The sequence below is a fragment of the Brassica rapa genome, chromosome A05 (genome assembly GCF_000309985.2).
Source record: "Brassica rapa cultivar Chiifu-401-42 chromosome A05, CAAS_Brap_v3.01, whole genome shotgun sequence".
Classification (NCBI taxonomy): domain Eukaryota; kingdom Viridiplantae; phylum Streptophyta; class Magnoliopsida; order Brassicales; family Brassicaceae; genus Brassica; species Brassica rapa.
In genome coordinates, this window is record NC_024799.2 from 14,188,128 (window position 1) to 14,207,381 (window position 19,254).

Consider the following 19,254-nt stretch of genomic DNA (forward strand, 5'->3'; position numbering starts at 1 on the left):
ATCGGACTTGGTGGCGCGTGCCGTTGTTTTGAATATTTTGCGCAAAATAAGTGTTAATGTGTGCATATATATGTCTTTTTTGTGATAGAGGTTTCGTTTGTTCGGAGGAAATAACCTTTGAGGCATCTTTTGCGACGTCTCGCGATGCTAAAGGTTGCTTCTCCTAAGCGGCCGACTAATTTCTGAAGACCTCGTTCTGATTTTACGGGTGAGGATGTTTTGATAAGTCGAAAACACCAAGAGCGTGGTAAGAAATTTTTTTGATTTTTAGGAGTATACGAGTATACGTACCCACTCCCCCCCTTTTTAATGAGGGGGGACAGCTGAATTTGCCTTTCGACAAACTGCCTATGTACTCCTTGCGGAGATCAAGCGGTCTCGTAGTTCAGTTTCATGCCGCGAGTGTTCTTACTCGGCGGTAGATGTCGCGATGTCCGCCTTGACCATGTCGATCGTGGCTGGGTCAACGCTATTTTCCAGATGTTCCGGTTGAGTTGTAGCGTGGGCTTCGGACTTGTGTCGAGTTTTGACGTCCGATACGTTTGCGTTGGTAGACGATTTTAATTCGTCTTTTCCTGGGGCGCTTTTGGCCGAAGATCGATCTATCTTCGTGCGTTTGCCGTTTGCAGTTGCAGAAGTCGTGATTTGCCTTAACTTGTGCTCTGCGAGGAAGCATAGCCGCGACTGTTTTTGGCATGCCCAGATGGCCGTGACTCCGCTTGGCGTTGGGAATTTGAGACCCAGGTGGTAGGTTGACAGAACTGCCTGCATGGCGTTGAGCCATGGGGTTCCCATGATCACGTTGTAGATAGCGGGATGATCGACTACCGCGAACTCGACGATTTTCGTGATCTCCTTGGCCATGACTGGCAATTGGATCGATCCAAGAGTCATCAATACTTCGCCTGAAAAACCCGTGAGTGGTTTTGGCGTTGGAATTACTTCTCCGAGTTTGACGCTCATCCGCTTGAGAGTGTCGCGGAAGATTACGTTGACCGTGCTTCCCGTGTCGACGGGTACCCTTCCGACTTCTAAATCTCGTATGACGAGATCTATGACGAGCGGGTCTTAGTGAGGTTGGTCGATACCGCCGGCTTCTTCCTTTGTGAAGGTGATCGAGCAATTTTGGCCATCTCGAGGAGGAGACCATGTAGGCCAATTTGCACTCCACTCTGCCTTCCGTTGGTAAGCCTTGATGGCCGACACAGTATCGCCGCAGTATTGTGATCCTCCGATGATCATATTGACTCTGCGACGATTGTTATCGTTCCCCTTGTCGTCCGGCCTCCTACCGCGTTTATCCCAGTTGGTTTCGTTGAAGGGATTTTTCAGCGGGCGGATTTCTGTCCGTCTTTGGAGGGCGATCAGAATCGAGGATGAGATCCTTGACGCTAGTTACTGTTGGGGTCAAAAACGGTTACGACGGAATTACCACCCGAAAATCCTCGGAGATCGTATTTCCAAAAGAGATAGTAAAAGGAGAGATGTAATTTTCGTAAAAATTACCAATACGAAGTTTTTATGAAGAAGTATCCTTTGGGATTCAAACCGAACAAACCAAGCTCGGTCGCCGCGCATACACGCCGTCCGGTCGCTATGCAGCAACCAAACCCGAGACAAGCTCGGTCGCTATGTAGCGGCCGAGCGCTCGTCCTGCTCGGTCGCTACGTAGCGACCGAGCTCGAGCCAAAGCTCGGTCGCTACGTAGCGACCGAGCGATCGTCCCGCTCGGTCGCTACGTAGAGACCGAGCTCGAGCCAAAGCTCGGTCGCTACGTAGCGACGGAGCGATCGTCCCGCTCGGTCGCTACGTAGCGACCGAGCTCGAGCCAAAGCTCGGTCGATCGTCCCGCTCGGTCGCTATGTAGCGACCGAGCTCGAGCCAAAGCTGGGTCGCTACGTAGCGACCGAGCGATTGTCCCGCTCGGTCGCTACGTAGCGATCGTCCCGCTCGGTCGCTACGTAGCGACTGAGCTCGAGCCAAAGCTCGGTCGCTACGTAGCGACCAAGCGTTTGTCCCACTTGGTCGCTATGTAGCGACCGAGCGATCGTCCCGCTCGGTCGCTATGCAGCGACCGAGCTCGAGCCAAAGCTCGGTCGCTATGTAGCGACCGAGCGCTCGTCCTGCTCGGTCGCTATGTAGCGACCGAGCTCGAGCCAAAGCTCGGTCGCTACGTAGCGACCGAGCGATCGTCCCGCTCGGTCGCTACGTAGCGATTGAACCTTTCCGAACATCGATATGACACCAGTCTTTGCATTCTCGTCAAACCTTCGAATGCTATCTCCCGAAGACCGTAGCAAGCTCAGTCCATGTTTCCCGCTATTCTAATTCATCGATCAAACTTCTCGGATTAGAAACCGCGTAAAACTCGTAGTAAACGTGTCGAGTGGGAAGACGGCCCAAAGGGACCTAAAACACAACTCGAGGCCCATCCTACGATTTTTCCTAACCAAAAGCCCGTGAACCACAGCATGGTTCACGCTTGGCCCACGAGGAAGGATAAATGTCAAGTTTCCGCGGATAAATACGGAAGTTTTGAAGATAATTGTGAAGATCGAGAAAAACGGAATATCTCCATTTTAATGCTATGACGGCTTAAGGGCAGAAGAGTAAAAGCGTAAACCAACCTTGGAGCTAGTATATAAGGAGTCCTAGGCGAGGAGCAGAGGGGAGAACTTTTTCAGAGCAAACTTAGCACTTAGAGCAATTTAGGCAATTTTCCGTTTTTGTTATTTCGAGCTGCGACTCAATTAGGTTTAGCCGTCTTAGGGTTGCTAGAACTAGGAATCTCGCCGACAGCTCTCGAGCCCAGGCTTATACCTTGTTGTAAACGCTCATACGCAGATTCGGAATAAGATCTTCTTTGCTCTCTTTTCGATTTCTTATTTTTATCGTTGTTGTTCTCGTGTTCTGATTGCTTGACGTGTGGTAATTAACAGATATCCGGGTCCTCTGGGAAATTAGGGTTTTCCTAGTTTCCTTATTTAAACGGAAATCGACAGTGCGAATTTCGGTTCCCACAGTTTGGCGCTAGAAGGAGGGGGCCTTACGGATCAATCTAACCCGCAAAAGCCACACACAGTCAGACATGTCAACCAACGACGCGGATAACCTGCAAACTCCTCTTAACGGAGGCAGCGGCACCGATCTCCACACTCCAGTAGCGGACGTGTCCGCGGACAACGCGCAAGCCAACGCCGCGACGCTCGAGGAGTTCAAAAAGATGTTCGCCACCTACGAGAAAAGGTCGGAAGAACAGGATAAGCTCGTGAATACCTTGACCAAACAGGTTGAAACCTTAACGGCAAGAACCCAAGCTATCCGTCCCCGCGGAACCACCAAAATCCGCGGGAAGGGCTCGACCCCACTCGATAGGAGGAGTCGCACGGGAACGACCTTCCGGTCAAACCTTAGCGAGTAATCTCCCATCGAAAAAGGGAACTCTGAAGTCTTCCGCCCCTGCCAAAGGACTCGGAGGATAACGACAGCCGAACACATTGACCTAGATCCTAGCGATTCTCCAACGACACCGACGAGGATGTCGACAGACATCAAGAATTGACCAGAAGCCGATCCGTCGGGAAGGCTCCCCCGTTCGAAAAACCATGACGGGAAGAAAGCAATCCCTATTGAGGTCTACGACGAAACGAAAAAGAGGAGCTGGCCGAAAGGCAACCGAGCTCACTCGCAGTAAACGCCGACAGGCTCAGAAATCTACTACGAGACATCGGATATCCGCGATCTTCGCCACTACATCACTAAGACTGCGGCAGAGTGAGAGCCCTAAAGTCTCAAACCATCATGCTACTAGTGTGCCCCCGAGATCGATCGACTGCTAGAAGGAGCTCGAAAGACCCCCTTTACCAGTCGCATTTCGGACATGAGGGTGTCCGATCCGGGAAAGATCAAAAGTACCAAAGTACGATGGTACGGCCCGATCAAAAAGCGCACCTTCAGGCTTTCCACATCGCGTTGGGAAGAGCAAGACTGAAGGACGGCGAAAAAAGATGCCGGCTATTGCCGCCTGTTCGTCGAAAATCTGAAGGAGCAGCGCTCGAATGGTTCGCACGCCTTCGTCGCAACACCATCGGGAGTTTTCGACAGCTCGCATCGGAATTCCTCAAACAGTACTCTGTATTCATAGACAGAGAAACCTCCGATTGTTGACCTCTGGAGTCTCCCAGAGGAAGACGAAACCCCTCCGCGAGTTTATCAGTCGTTCAAGCTGATAATGTCCAGGGTCAGCGGGATAAGCGACAAAGTGGCCATCGACGCACTGAGAAAGACGCTCTGGTACAAGTCGAAATTCAGAAAAATGGATAATTCGACAAACCGCGAACGATCCAGGATGCCCTCCACAAAGCAACGGACTACATCATAGTCGAGGAAGAAACTAAAGTCTTATCGCCAAACATAGCCGGCAAGACCATCCTCGAAGACACAGATCCGAAGGGGAAAAAGAAAGAACTCTCGTAACGACAAGTACGTCCATCACGAGGGGGGAAGATCTCCAAGGGGCGCATAACTATGCGATCAATTCGGATCAAGGCCGGACCACGGGCAACACATGGACTCGCAATCAAGGGTATGACGAAAACACCTTCTGCGAGTTCCACAAATCCGAGGACACTCCACGACAACTGCAAAGTCTTGGGAGCAAAGACTGGCCGCGAAGCTGCTCGCTGGAGAGCTTTCGGAAGTAACTAGCGTCAAGATCTCATCCTCGATTCTGATCGGCCTCCAAAGACGGATAGAAATCCGCCCGCTGAAAAATCCCCTCAACGAAACCAACCTGGGGATAAACGCGGTAGGAGGCCGGATGACAAAGGGAACGATAACAATCGTCGCAGAGTAATATTGATCATCGGAGGATCACAATACTGCGGCGATACCGTGTCGGCCATCAAGGCTTACCAACGGAAGGCAGAGTCAAGTGCAAATTGGCCTACATGGTCTCCTCCTCGAGACGGCCAAAGTTGCTCTATCACCTTCACAGAGGAAGAAGCCAGCGGTATCGACCAACCTCACTGCGACCCGCTCGTCATAGATCTCGTCATACGAGATTTAGAAGTCGGAAGGGTACTCGTCGACACGGGAAGCACGGTCAACGTAATCTTCCGCGACACTCTCAAGCGGATGAGTATCAAACTCGGAGAAGTAATTCCGACGCCAAAACCGCTCACGGGTTTTTCAGGCGAAGTGTCGATGACTCTCGGATCAATCCAATTGCCAGTCATGGCCAAGGAGATCACGAAAATTGTCGAATGCGCGGTAGTCGATCATCCCGCTATCTACAACGTGATCATGGGAACCCCATGGCTCAACGCCATGCAGGCAGTTCCGTCAACCTACCACCTGGGTCTCAAGTTCCCAACACCGAGCGGAGTTGCGGCCATCTGGGGATGCCAAAAACAGTCGCGACTATGCTTCCTCGTGGAGCATAAGTTAAGGAAAATCACGGCTTCTGCAAAAGGCAAACGCACAAAGATAGATCGATCTTCAGCCAATAGTGCCCCGGGAGAAGACGAAGTAAAATCGTCTATCGACGCAAACGCATCGGACGTCGAAGCTCGACATAAATCCAAAGCCCACGCGACAACTCAACCGGAACATCCGGAAAATAGCGTCGACCCAGCCACAATCGACACGGTCAAGGCGGACATCGCGACATCTACCGCCGAGTAAGAACACTCGCGGCATGAAACAGAACTACGAGATGGCTTGATCCTCGAAAGGGGTACGTAGGCAGCTCGTCAAAAGACGAGTTCAGCTATCCCCCTCTCTAAAAGGGGGATGGGGGGAATGGGTGCGTATACTCGTATACTCCCACTTAGAAAAATCTTCATTATTGTAATCGAGTTTTTAGAAACTTCAAAAACTTTTACTACAAGATACGCTGTCCTTTTTATCGAAAACGTTTACGCTTCAGTAAACACAAAAAGAAACTTTTAGGACACGCCTGAAAACGTTAACGACTCTTGTCTGCGGCCCCTTCCGGCCCACAAATCGTAAAGATTATCATCTTTCAAACACGCAAAAATACACGTATAATCCTCGAAATAACTGCGAGACGTCGCAAAAGTTAAAATTCGAGGACAATGCTAACAAATTGTCCGAACGCGACCACCAAAAACCTTACACCTCGTTTGTCGATTGGCCCCGACGAACACGCTAGCCGTCTTAAACAAACGCAATTCGACCACTCTTTTGATCTTTAACAACGTCCAGCACAAGGACAAAAGCGCGCTACAACAAAAATCCGAAATTTTGGTTTAGCACTTCCGGTTGATTCTGAGAAGATGCTCGATTCGTACCATACAAGTCATATAAGCCAAGAACATATCACGGACTTTAAATCGATGCGAATCAGGAAGAAATCGCAACAGGAAAAACGATAGCCGGCTAGTCACCGCACAAACCTTAACCGAAAGTAAACCTAGGTCTTGCCCTAAACCCAACGCTCTGGTCTCAAACATCTCAAGGCATGATATCTAAAAGATACGAGATCCTAAACCATGTCTCTCCGTTCGTATCTCAATGTTCTCAAAAATCGTAAAGATAAGTAAATTTTTACGAAAATCACGAACGAACCAACAGATTGAACGTCTAATCAGAACTAAATACGAGACGACAACTCATATTTACTTCAACCCAACTTAGGAAAACTCAAAACAAAACATTCGTCATATAAATAAACCGCGTAAAGCGGAAAGGGATTCAAAGCCACCAACGGCCAGTCCCAGTAAATACAAATACGGCCATCTAGGCCTAAACAAAATCCAAATTCAAAGGGACACACTCGGCCGAAAACAGATAAAAGGATAACTGATCCATCCCTCATAATCCAAAGTCAAAGTCCCCGGACAACGAAGCACCGAACGCATCCGCGGGACGATCCACTTCCTCGCCACCATCGGGAAACCCGGTCGGAACCTCCTCGGTATCAGGGGAAACCGGGATGGAATCCCAGAACCCTTGAATCCGCTCGTCGATCGGAGGGATAAGCGCCTCGGCATGGGCACGTTCGTTCATCCCACTCTTCATCAAGCTCATTTCCTCTTCAAACACATAGTCATCGGCTCGCGTCCTCCAAAGACTTCCGACCAAACTGCGGCACTCGCGAAAGTCACCAACCGAGGTAAAGGCATTCTTGAGGTTCCCATACTCAACCTGGAATTGAGAGGCACGAGTCTTCATCACCTCGACGATTTCCCTTTTGCCTTTCCTTTCCGCTTTGCGGATTGCCCAAGCATGATCACGAGTAAGTTGCGCTTCTCGCTCCAACATCTCGCCTTGCACACGAGCGAGATCCCGCTCCGCTTTCTCCGCTTTGAAGCGGTAGACCATGGCTTCTCTATGGCCCGCCTCAATGGCCGAGCCCAGCAAGCTCAGGCCCTGCAAAATCGATTGACATGTTATAAATATATACATAGGACAATTACCAAAAAATTCTCAAAAAACTAACCCCATTGATGATGCGAGATCCTTCCGCAACGACTCTCGGCCTCGCCGATTCTTTCGTAGGAGAAGGAGCATCGAAACCCGGTGGCAGTCCAGCAAAGAAATCATCGAAATCCGGAATAGGGGCCTCACTCGAACCACTCCCATCACCGTAAGCAAGGTTCGGATCCCATCCTGGAAGCAGAGTCATCCATCGAAAATTCTATGTCGCCAAGATCGACGTCTTTTCCCTTCCAAGAGCTCGACTCCGGCACAACTTTTGGAGCTTCGACGGGATTCTGGTCGTCAGGTTCGGAGTCGCTTCCCGTGTTTGCAGGCAAAGCAGGACCGGGTTGCACGAATCTCAATGCCCTCCGAACCCTCTTCGGCGTAAAAGAAGTCCAGAAGAAAGGACCGTTCCTGAGAAGATCCCTCACCGCAATGATGTCCTCGGGGAACAGAGCAAGAGGGTTGATGAAGGGACGATCATTCGGCAACCTCCGGAACAGTGGAATGCAACTCTCTTCGACGGACGCAGCGTCTATACGAACAAAGAAAAAGAACTTCTTCCACGAGTTGAAGTTCGAAATGAACTTCTTAACCACTGACATAAATTTCCGAGGGACCAACCTATGCTTATCCGTATCCGTGACAAGTTGAAGCCTCAAAAGTGCTTCATAATGATCCACGAAAAAGGGAAAGGCCATGCTCGTAGCTTAGGATCAGGATCCCAATAAGATGCTGAATGGCAAGGGGAGTCAACTGACTTATCGCAACCTCGAAACGATCCAACACTCGGACGAGAATTTCGGGTATGGGGAACCATAGGCGACAACGCACTACGAGCGCCTCATAGCAAGTAAGGTAACCCTCCGGGGGGCTGTTAGCACATTCCCCGCGGCGGGGAACCCGGAACTCCACAGCATCCGGGATATGGTAGAATGATCGCATCATCGCAAGAAACTCGTCGGTAGTCCTGCTTGCGTCCTCTTCCTCGACTCCACGATGTACCAGGACCGGGAACGGCTTCTCCTTGGGATGGGTCAACGAGCCATAATGATCAACCCACCATGCCTTGTTCTCGGCAGGATGCACCGAGTGAGGCACGAACTCCATCTTCGGAACGATGAGCTCTTCATAAGGACTCGCGGACGAAGACCCTTTTTTCGCAATCTTTTTCTTGCTCGACATCTTTACACTTCTCCTGAGAGAATAGAGGAAAAGGGTGGAGAGAAAGATAGAAAGTTTCTCTTAAGAAAGATCTTAGAGAAAGACAAGAAAGTGAAAAAATTATGGAACAAGTTACCTCCCTTCTTATAGGCATGAGGATTTACTATTCAAGCTCGGACTTTCGGATATTAATTCCATCCATCACGCCTAACTTGCCAAACATGCCTAACCGCACGCTAGGATCCTACGATGCATGATCCTAACGGGCTGGGGGGCTAACTGTTGGGGCCAAAAACGGTTACGACGAAATTACCACCCGAAAATCCTCGGAGATCGTATTTCCGAAAGAGATAGTAAAAGGTGAGATGTAATTTTCGTAAAAATTACCAATACGAAGTTTTTACGAAGAAGTATCCTTTGGGATTCAAACCGAACAAACCAAGCTCGGTCGCCGCGCATACACGCCGTCCGGTCGCTATGCAGCAACCAAACCCGAGCCAAGCTCGGTCGCTATGTAGCGACCGAGCGCTCGTCCTGCTCGGTCGCTACGTAGCGACCGAGCTCGAGCCAAATCTCGGTCGCTACGTAGCGACCGAGCTATCGTCCCGCTCGGTCGCTACGTAGCGACCGAGCTCGAGCCAAAGCTCGGTCGCTACGTAGCGACCGAGCGATCGTCCCGCTCGGTCGCTATGCAGCGACCGAGCTCGAGCCAAAGCTCGGTCGCTACGTAGCGACCGAGCGATCGTCCCGCTCGGTCGCTATGCAGCGACCGAGCTCGAGCCAAAGCTCGGTCGCTACGTAGCGACCGAGCGATCGTCCTGCTCGGTCGCTACGTAGCGACCGAGCTTGAGCCAAAGCTCGGTCGCTACGTAGCGACCGAGCGATCGTCCCGCTCGGTCGCTACGTAGCGACCGAGCTCGAGCCAAATCTCGGTCGCTACGTAGCGACCGAGCGATCGTCCCGCTCGGTCGCTACGTAGCGACCGAGCACTCGTCTCGCTCGGTCGCTATGTAGCGATCGGGCTCGAGCCAAAGTTCGGTCGCTGTGTAGCGATTGAACCTTTCCGAACATCGATACGACACCAGTCTTTGCATTCTCGTCAAACCTTCGAATGCTATCTCCAGAAGACCGTAGCAAGTTCAGTCCATGTTTCCCGCTATTCTAATTCATCGATCAAACTTCTCGGATTAGAAACCGCGGAAAACTCGTAGTAAACGTGTCGAGTCGGAAGACGGCCCAAAGGGACCTAAAACACGACTCGAGGCCCATCCTACGATTTTTCCTAACCAAAAGCCCGTGAACCACAGCATGGTTCACGCTTGGCCCACGAGGAAGGATAAATGTCAAGTTTCCACGGATAAATACGGAAGTTTTGAAGATAATTGTGAAGATCAGGAAAAACGGAATATCTCCATTTTTATGCTATGACGGCTTAAGGGCAGAAGAGTAAAAGCGTAAACCGACCTTGGAGCTAGTATATAAGGAGTCCTAGGCGAGGAGCAGAGGGGAGAACTTTTTCAGAGCAAACTTAGCACTTAGAGCAATTTAGGCAATTTTCCGTTTTTGTTATTTCGAGCTGCGACTCAATTAGGTTTAGCCGTCTTAGGGTTGCTAGAACTTAGAATCTCGCCGACAGCTCTCGAGCCCAGGCTTATACCTTGTTGTAAACGCTCATACGCAGATTCGAAATAAGATCTTCTTTTCTCTCTTTTCGATTTCTTATTTTTATCGTTGTTGTTCTCGTGTTCTGATTGCTTGACATGTGGTAATTAACAGATATCCGGGTCCTCTGGGAAATTAGTGTTTTCCTAGTTTCCTTATTTAAACGGAAATCGAAAGTGCGAATTTCGGTTCCCACAGTTACTTCTGAGAACTCTCCAGCGAGTAGCTTTGCGGCCAGTCTTGCTCCCAAGACTTTGCAGTTGGTCATGGAGTGTCCTCGGGATTGGTGGAACTCGCAAAAGGTGTTTTCTTCATACCCTTGATTGCGAGTCCATGTGTTGCCCGTGCTCCGGCCCTGATCCGAATTGATCGCATAGTTATGCGCCCCCTGGAGATCTTCCCCCTCGTGATGGACGTACTTGTTGTTACGAGAGTTCTTCTTTTTCCCTTTTGGATCCACGTCTTTCGAGGATGGTCTTGCTGCCTTATGTTTTTACGATAAGACTTTAGTTTCTTCCTCGACTATGATGTAGTCCGTTGCTTTGAGGAGGGCATCCTGGATCGTTCGCGGTTTGTCGAGAGTTATCATCTTTCTGAATTTCGACTTGTACCAGAGTGTCTTTCTCAGCGCGTCGATGGCCACTTTGTCGCTTATCCCGCTGACCCTGGACATTATCAGCTTGAACCGACTGATAAACTCGCGGAGGGGTTCGTCTTCCCTCTGGGAGAGACTCCAGAGATCAACATCGGAAGTTTCTCTGTCTATGAATACAGAGTATTGTTTGAGAAATTCCGATGCGAGCTGTCGGAAACTCCCGATGGTGTTGCGACGAAGGCGTGCGAACCATTCGAGCGCTGCTCCTTCAAAATTTTCGACGAACAGGCGGCAATAGCCGACATCTTTTTCGCCGTCCTTCAGTCTTGCTCTTCCCATCGCGATGTGGAAAGCCTGAAGGTGTGCTTTTGGATCGGCCGTACCATCGTACTTCGGTACTTTGATATTTCCCGGATCGGACACCATCATGTCCGAAATGCGACTGGTAAAGGGGGTCTTTCGAGCTCCTTCCAGCAGTCGATCGATCTCGGGGGCAGCACTAGTAGCATGATGGATTTGAGACTTTACGGCTCTCACTTCTGCCGCAGTCTTGGTGATGTAGTCACGAAGATCGCGGATATCCGATGTCTCGTCAGTGGATTTCCAAGCTTGTCGGCGTTTACTGCGAGTGAGCTCGGTTTGCTTTTCAGCCAGATCCTCTTGTTCGTTCCAATAGGCGACTTCCTCTTCTTCCATCATTGGTTTTTCGAACGGGGAGCCTTCCCGAGCGGATCGGCTTCTGGTCCTTCTTGGATGTCTGTCGACGTCCTCGTCAGTGTCGTTGGAGACATCGCTAGGATCCAGGTCAATGTGTTCGGCTTCGTTATCCTCCGAGTCCTTTGCAGGGGGCGGAAGATTTTCAGGGTTCTCCTTTTCAATGGGAGATTTCTCGCTAGGGTTTTGACCGGAAGGTCGTTCCCGCGCGACTCCTGTTCTATCGAGTGGGGTAGCGAAGTCGAGCCTCTTCCCGTGGATTTTGGTGGTTCCGCGGGGACGGATTTCTTGGGTCCTTGCCGTTAAGGTTTCAACCTGTTTGGTCAAGGTATTCACGAGCTTATCCTGTTCTTCCGACCTTTTCTCATAGGTGGCGAACATCTTTTTAAACTCCTCGAGCGTCGCGGCGTTGGCTTGTGCGTTGGCCGCGGATACGTCCGCTACTGGAGTGTGGAGATCGGTGCCGCTGCCTCCGTTAAGAGGAGTTTGCACGTTATCCGCGTCGTTATTTGACATGTCTGATTGAGAGTGATGTGGCTTTTGCGGGTTAGATTTATCCGTACCCCCCCCCTCTTTCTAGCGCCAAACTGTGGGAACCGAAATTCGCACTGTCGATTTTCCTTTAAATAAGGAAACTAGGAAAACCCTAATTTCTCAGAGGACCCGGATATCTGCTAATTACCACACATCAAGCAATCAGAATACGAGAATAACAACGATAAAGTATAAGAAATCAAAAAAGAGAGCAAAGAAGATCTTATTTCCGAATTTGCGTATGAGCGTTTACAACAAGGTATAAGCCTGGGCTCGAGAGATGTCAGCGAGATTCCTAGTTCTAGCAACCCTAAGACGGCTAAACCTAATTATGTAGCAGCTCGAAATAACAAAAACGGAAAAATGCCTAAATTGCTCTAAGTGCTAAGTTTGCTCTGAAAAAATTCTCCCTCCATGCTCCTCGCCTAGGACTCCTTATATACTAGCTCCAAGGTTGGTTTACGCTTTTACTCTTCTGCCCTTAAGCCGTCATAGCATAAAAATGGAGATATTTCATTTTTCCCGATCTTCACAATTATGTTCAAAACTTCCGTATTTATCTGCGGAAACTTGACATTTATCCTTCCTTGTGGACCAAGCTTAAACCGTGCTGCGGTTTACGGGCTTTTGGTTAAGAAATCGTAGGATGGGCCTCGAGTCGTGTTCTAGGTCCCATTGGGCCGTCTCCCGACTCGACACATTTGCTACGATTTCTTTTGATAAAGAACGAACTTTCCGCGGTTTCTAATCCGCGAAGTTTGATCGATGAGTTAGAATAGCGGAAAGCATGGACTGAGCTTGCTACGGTCTTCGGGAGATATCATTTGAAGGTTTAACGAGAATGCATGGATTGGTGTCGTATCGATGTTCTCGGAAGAGCTCGGTCGCTACGTAGCGACCAAACTTTGGCTTGAGTCCGGTCGCTACGTAGCGAGCGAGCGGGATGAGCGCTCGGTCGCTACGTAGCGACCGAGCTTTGGCTTGAGCTCGGTCGCTACGTAGCGACCGAGCTTCGGCTCGAGCTCGGTCACTACGTAACGACCGAGCGGGACGAGAGCTCGGTCGCTATGTAGCGACCGAGCTTTGGCTCGAGCTCGGTCGCTACGTAGCGACCGAGCATGGCTGAGCTTGGTCGCTACGTAGCGACCGAGTGAGACAGATACTCGGTCGCTACCTAGCGACCGAGCGGGACGGACGTTCGGTCGCTGTGTAACGACCTATTTCGAACTTTCCTCGGACGTCTCGATTCTTTCTTCCGTAAAGCTTTTTCGTAAAAAAGAATCTATTTCGAAAAGTACTCATCGATGAAATTCTTATTTTCTTCCTCGGACGTTTTGAATGTTAAATTTATCGCAACCGTTTTTGACCCCAACAGATATGAGACGACAACTCATCACCTTTCCTTCCCACTATGCACTAACTCATAAAAAAAAAGTGCCATTTGATTATCTTACCATAAAAAGCTGCAAAGCGGCAGCAACCCCCGCAGAAGAGGACATGAACTCAGAGCCAGCTTGAACGAGTTCCTTCTCGGCTTGGCGACGAACTAGTTTCTCTCAGAAGGAGAGATAACCGGCAACACAAGCCGGCGCTTCAGCCGGAGAAGTCAGAACCAGAGCCGGAGAAGTGGCCTCGCCCATCTCGACGTCGGAATCTCTCTTATCACGTTGGGAGGAAGACATGTTGAAAGGAAGGGTTTTGGAACTAGAGAGGTTTTTGAAGGTATGAAGAAGGGAAGGTGTGAAGAAAATGAATGACAAGAGCTCACTACTTATAGAAGTATGGGTTCGGAATTCGTAACACACATACTGTCTCGATAACTTTTTTTTTTTGCGGAGTTTAAAGTGTGAATTTTGTCCAATACGCTTAACCTCGTCGAAATCATCTATCCGCCCGCTAGATTCACAACTCTAACGAGCTGGGGGGCTAACTGTTGGGGTCAAAAACAGTTGCGATATATTTAACATTTAAAACGTCCGAGGAAGAAAATAAGAATTTCTTAAAAGAATACTTTTCGAAATAAATTCTTTCTAACGAAAAAACCTTGCGGAAGAAAGAATGAGACGTCCGACGAAAGCTCGAAACAGGTTGTTACGTAGCGACCGAGCGTCTGTCTCGCTCGGTCATTACGTAGCGACCGAGCCCGAGCCAAGCTTGGTCGCTACCCGCTCGGTCGCTGCTTAGCGACCAAGCTCGGCCAAGCTCGGTCGCTACATAGCGACCGAGCATCCGTCTCGCTCGGTCGCTAGCATCCGTCCTGCTCCGTCGCTACGTAGCGACCGAGAATCCGTCCCGCTCGGTCGCTACGTAGAGACCGGGCTCGAGCCGAAGTTCGGTCATTGCGTAGCGACCGAGCTCTTCCGAAACGTCGATACGACACTAATCCATGCAATCCCGTCTAACCTTCAAATGCTATCTTCCGAAGACCGTAGCAAGCTCAACCTATGTTTTCCGCTATTCTAAATCATCGATTAAACTTTGCGGATTAAAAACCGCGGAAGGTTGTTCTTTATCGAAAAAATTTGTGATAAATGTGTCGAGTCGGAAGATGGCCCATAGGGACCTAAGACACGGCTCGAGGCCCAACTTGCGATTTCTTAACCAAAAGCCCGTAAACCACCGCACGGTTTACGCTTGGTCCACAAGGAAGGATAAATGTCAAGTTTCCGCGGATAAATACGGAAGTTTTGAAGATAATTGTGAAGATCAGGAAAACAGAATATCTCCATTTTTATGCAATGACGGCTTAAGGGCAGAAGAGTAAAAGCGTAAACCGACCTTGGAGCTAGTATATAAGGAGTCCTAGGCGAGGAGCATGAGGAGGACTTTTTTCAGAGCAAACTTAGCACTTAGAGCAATTTAGGCAATTTTCCGTTTTTGTTATTTCGAGCTGCGACTCAATTAGGTTTAGCCGTCTTAGGGTTGCTAGAACTAGGAATCTCGCCGACAGCTCTCGAGCCCAGGCTTATACCTTGTTGTAAACGCTCATACGCAAATTCGGTAATAAGATCTTCTTTGCTCTTTATTTCGATTTCTTATTTTTATCGTTGTTATTCTCGTGTTCTGATTGCTTGACGTGTGGTAATTAACAGATATCCGGGGCCTCTGGGAAATTACGGTTTTCTTAGTTTCCTTATTTAAACGGAAATCAACAGTGCGAATTTCAGTTTCCACACTCAATCAGACATGTCAACTAACGACGCGGATAACATGCAGACTCCTCTTAACGGAGGCAGCGGCACCGATCTCCACACTCCAGCAGCGGATGTATCCGCGGCCAACGCACCAGCCAACGCCGCAGCGCTCGAGGAGTTTAAAAAGATGGTCGACACCTATGAGAAAAGGTCGGAAGAACAGGATAAGCTCGTGAGTACCTTGACCAAACAGGTTGAAACCTTAACGGCAAGGACTCGAGCAGTCCGTCCCCGCGGAACCACCAAAATCTGCGGGAAGAGACTCGACTTCGCTACCCCACTCGATAGATCTGGAGTTGCGCAGGAACGACCTTCGGGACAAAACCCTGGCGAGAAATCGCCCGTCGAAAAGGGAAACCCCGAAAGTCCTCCGCCTCTCGCAAAGGATTCGGAGGATAACGAAGCCGAACGCATTGACCTGGATCCTAGCGATGTCTCCAACGACACCGATGAGGACGTCGACAGACATCCAAGAAGGACCAGAAGCCGATCTGCTCGGGAAAGCTCTCCGTTCGACAAACCAATGACGGAAGAGGAGGAAATCGTCTATTGGAACGAATAAGAAGAGCTGGCTGAAAAGCAAACCAAGCTCACTCGCAGTAGACGCCGACAGGCTCGGAAATCTACAGACGAGACGTCGGATATCCGCGATCTTCGCGACTACATCAGCAAGACTGCAGCGGAAGTAAGAGCCGTAAAGTCTCAAATCCATCACGCTACTAACACTGCTCCCAAGATCGACAGGCTGCTGGAAGGGGCTAGTAAGACCCCATTCACCACTCGCATCTCAGATATGAGAGTTTCTGATCCGGGAAAGATCAAAGTACCGAAGTACTTTCGGAAGTAACCAACGTCAAGGATCTCATCCTCGACTCTGATCGCCCTCCAAAGACGGACAGAAATCCACCCGCTGAGAAATCCCCTCAATGAAACCAGCCCGGGGATAAACGCGGTAGGAGGCCGGACGACAATGGGAATGATAACAATCGTAGCAGAGTCAACATGATCATCGGAGGATCACAATACTGCGGCAATACTGTTTTGCCATCAAGGCTTACTAACGGAAGGCAGAGTCGATGCAAATTGGCCTACATGGTCCCCTCCCCGAGATGGCCAAAATTGCTCGATCACCTTCACTAAGGAGGAAACTGGCGGCATCGATCAACCTCACTGCGATCCGCTCGTCATAGATCTCATCATACGAGACTTAGAAGTCGGAAGGGTACTCGTCGACACGGGAAGCACGGTCAATGTAATCTTCCGTGACACTCTCAAGCGGATGAGCATCAAACTCGGAGAAGTAATTCCGACGCCGAAACCTCTCACGGGTTTTTCAGGCGAATTATCGATGACTCTTGGATCAATACAATTGCCAGTCATGGCCAAGGAGATCACGAAAATCGTCAAGTTCGCGGTAGTCGATCATCCCGCTATCTACAACGTGATCATGGGAACTCCATGGCTCAATTCCATGCAACAGTTCCATCAACCTACCACCTGGGTGTCAAATTTCCGACCCCAAGCGTAGTCGCGGCTATCTGGGGATGCCAAAAACAGTCGCGGTTATGCTTCCTCGCAGAGCACAAGTTAAGGCAAATCACGACTTCTGCAACTGCAAATCGCAAACGCACGAAGATAGATCGATCTTTGGCCAAAAACGCCCCAAGAAAAGACGAAGTAACATCGTCTGCCGATGCAAACGCATCGGACATCGAAACTCAACACGAGTCCGAATCCGATGCTATAACTCAACCGGAACATCCGTAAAATAGCGTTGACCTGGCCACGATCAACACGGTCAAGGCGGTCAGCGCGACGTCTACCGCCGAGAAAAAACGCTCGCGGCATGAAACAGAACTACGAGATGGTTTAATCCTCGAAAGGGGTACGTAGGCAGCCCGTCGAAAGACGAGTTCAGCTATCCCCCTCTCTAAAAAGGGGGGGGGAGAGGGTGCGTATACTCGAATACTCCCACTTAAAAAAAAAGATTCATTTTTTAATCGAGTTTTTTGAAACTTCAAAAACTTTTACTACAATCTACGTTCCTCCTTTTTATCGAAAACATTTACGCTTCAGTTAAACGCAAAAACGTTAAGACTCTTGTCTACGGCCTCATCCGGCCCAAAATCGCAAAATTATCATCTTTCAACACTTAAAGATACACGTATAATCCTTGAAACAACTGCGAGACGTCGCAAAGTTAAAATTCGAAGATAATGCGAACAAATTGTCCGAACTCGACCTGTAGCATCCCCGATCCTAGATAGGATCGTTGGGACGAGCCATGGTGCGAGGAGACGCACCAGACAGGTCATTTGGCCTAAGGACAAGCGTATCATGGCTCAAATAATAAGGTAAAGGGTATCAGGGAGCTGAGACTTAACAAGGATGTAATAGAAGGACGTGTAGGAGAGCTGGCGGAGTGATCTAGCAGCTGGACAGGGCCGAGAACAAGCTCAACCAGCTGGGGACAGTGTGAAACCAGCTCACTCAGTCCTTGGTATCTCACTGGAGCTGATAGGTTAGCTCACTCAGCTGAGGACAGCTAGTGGCCAGCTCAACTCAGCTCGGTGGAGTGTTATGGTCCGGGCCGGTGTGGCCGGGTCATGGGCGGTTATGGGCTGGAGGGGTCTTGGCCTGAACCACCAAGGGTCCGTGGGGTCTTGGCTTTGGACAAGGGACTCTGGAAAATGTTATGGGCCTGATTTTCGGACAGCCCAAAGGAAGGGAAGAGCAGTTGGGCAGTTACTCCCGAAAAGGTGCAAAAGGAGCAGTTTTGTGCCCATTCTCTCTAACTGCTTGGCCGGTTTCTCCAGGGCAGTTGGGGTTGGCTTTCTCTATAAATAGAGAGTCCCTGGCACAGAAAATGGCACGAAATTCTTTAGGCAAAACTCTGCCAAAATCATAACAGAAAGAAAGAAAGAGAGAGACCGCCGGTTAGAGAAGAGAACCGTGTGTGGTGGTGTTGTCTTTCCGGCGTGATCAGAACGTGGGAAGGCCAGGCCGTGAAGATGGATACCAGACAGAAAGACAAGGAGAAGGAGAAGGACTTGCCTCCAGGGGAGAGAACGCCTAAGGTTAGTGGTGTAGACAGCAAGGAACGGCCTCGGGCCTGCGGATGATCCGTGCGGCCTTACGGCCGGTTCTCTTGGCAGATGCATCCATCCTCTTTACTTCTTCTGGATCGCCTGTTCTATAGTGTTTTGTGATGTTATTTGATTGATTAAGACAGGGAACACTGGACCAAGGCCATGTCCGGTCCAGGGATAAAGTCCTAGGCTTTGGCCAGACTGACCTATAGTCGGATCTCACATCTCTGGTCGGTTTTGTTGAGATCTGACTATGGGAATCTCTTAGTTGGGAATTATCATGAATTGTCATGAATTGTCATGAATTTTATTTAGTTTTTGGGAATTTATTTGTGTATGTCCAAACTGGACAGATCCTAGTTCTTAAGGGCCGAACCATGCCATTCTAGTCTTGATGCTTAGGTTATCGGCCATATGTGTTTATGATGTGATTTATATGGTTTCAGGACCAGACTTGGACCGTGGTAAAGGAAAGGTACCGTGAAGACTCAGGCCATGGGAAGATGTGTGGTGAATGGGTCATTGTTGATAAGTGTGAAATATTGATAGCCTATTGTGCAACTTGTGAACTTATGATAGACTAAGTGTGTAAACTAGTAGTATGAACTCGTGAATGATGTATGGATCTCATTATGTTATATATACAATCTATTTGCCCCTTATGTTCACTTGTCTTGATTGTTAAACTTGAACCTCACCTAAAGGAATTGAACTTAACATCTAAAGACCTTAAAAGACCGGAATCAATTGTATAAGAATGGATGTTAAGGCCGCCGTTCATGGTTGGGCTTAAGAGCCGGGAACGGGCCTTACACGACCACCAAAACCTTACACCCCGTTCGTCGATTGGCCCCGA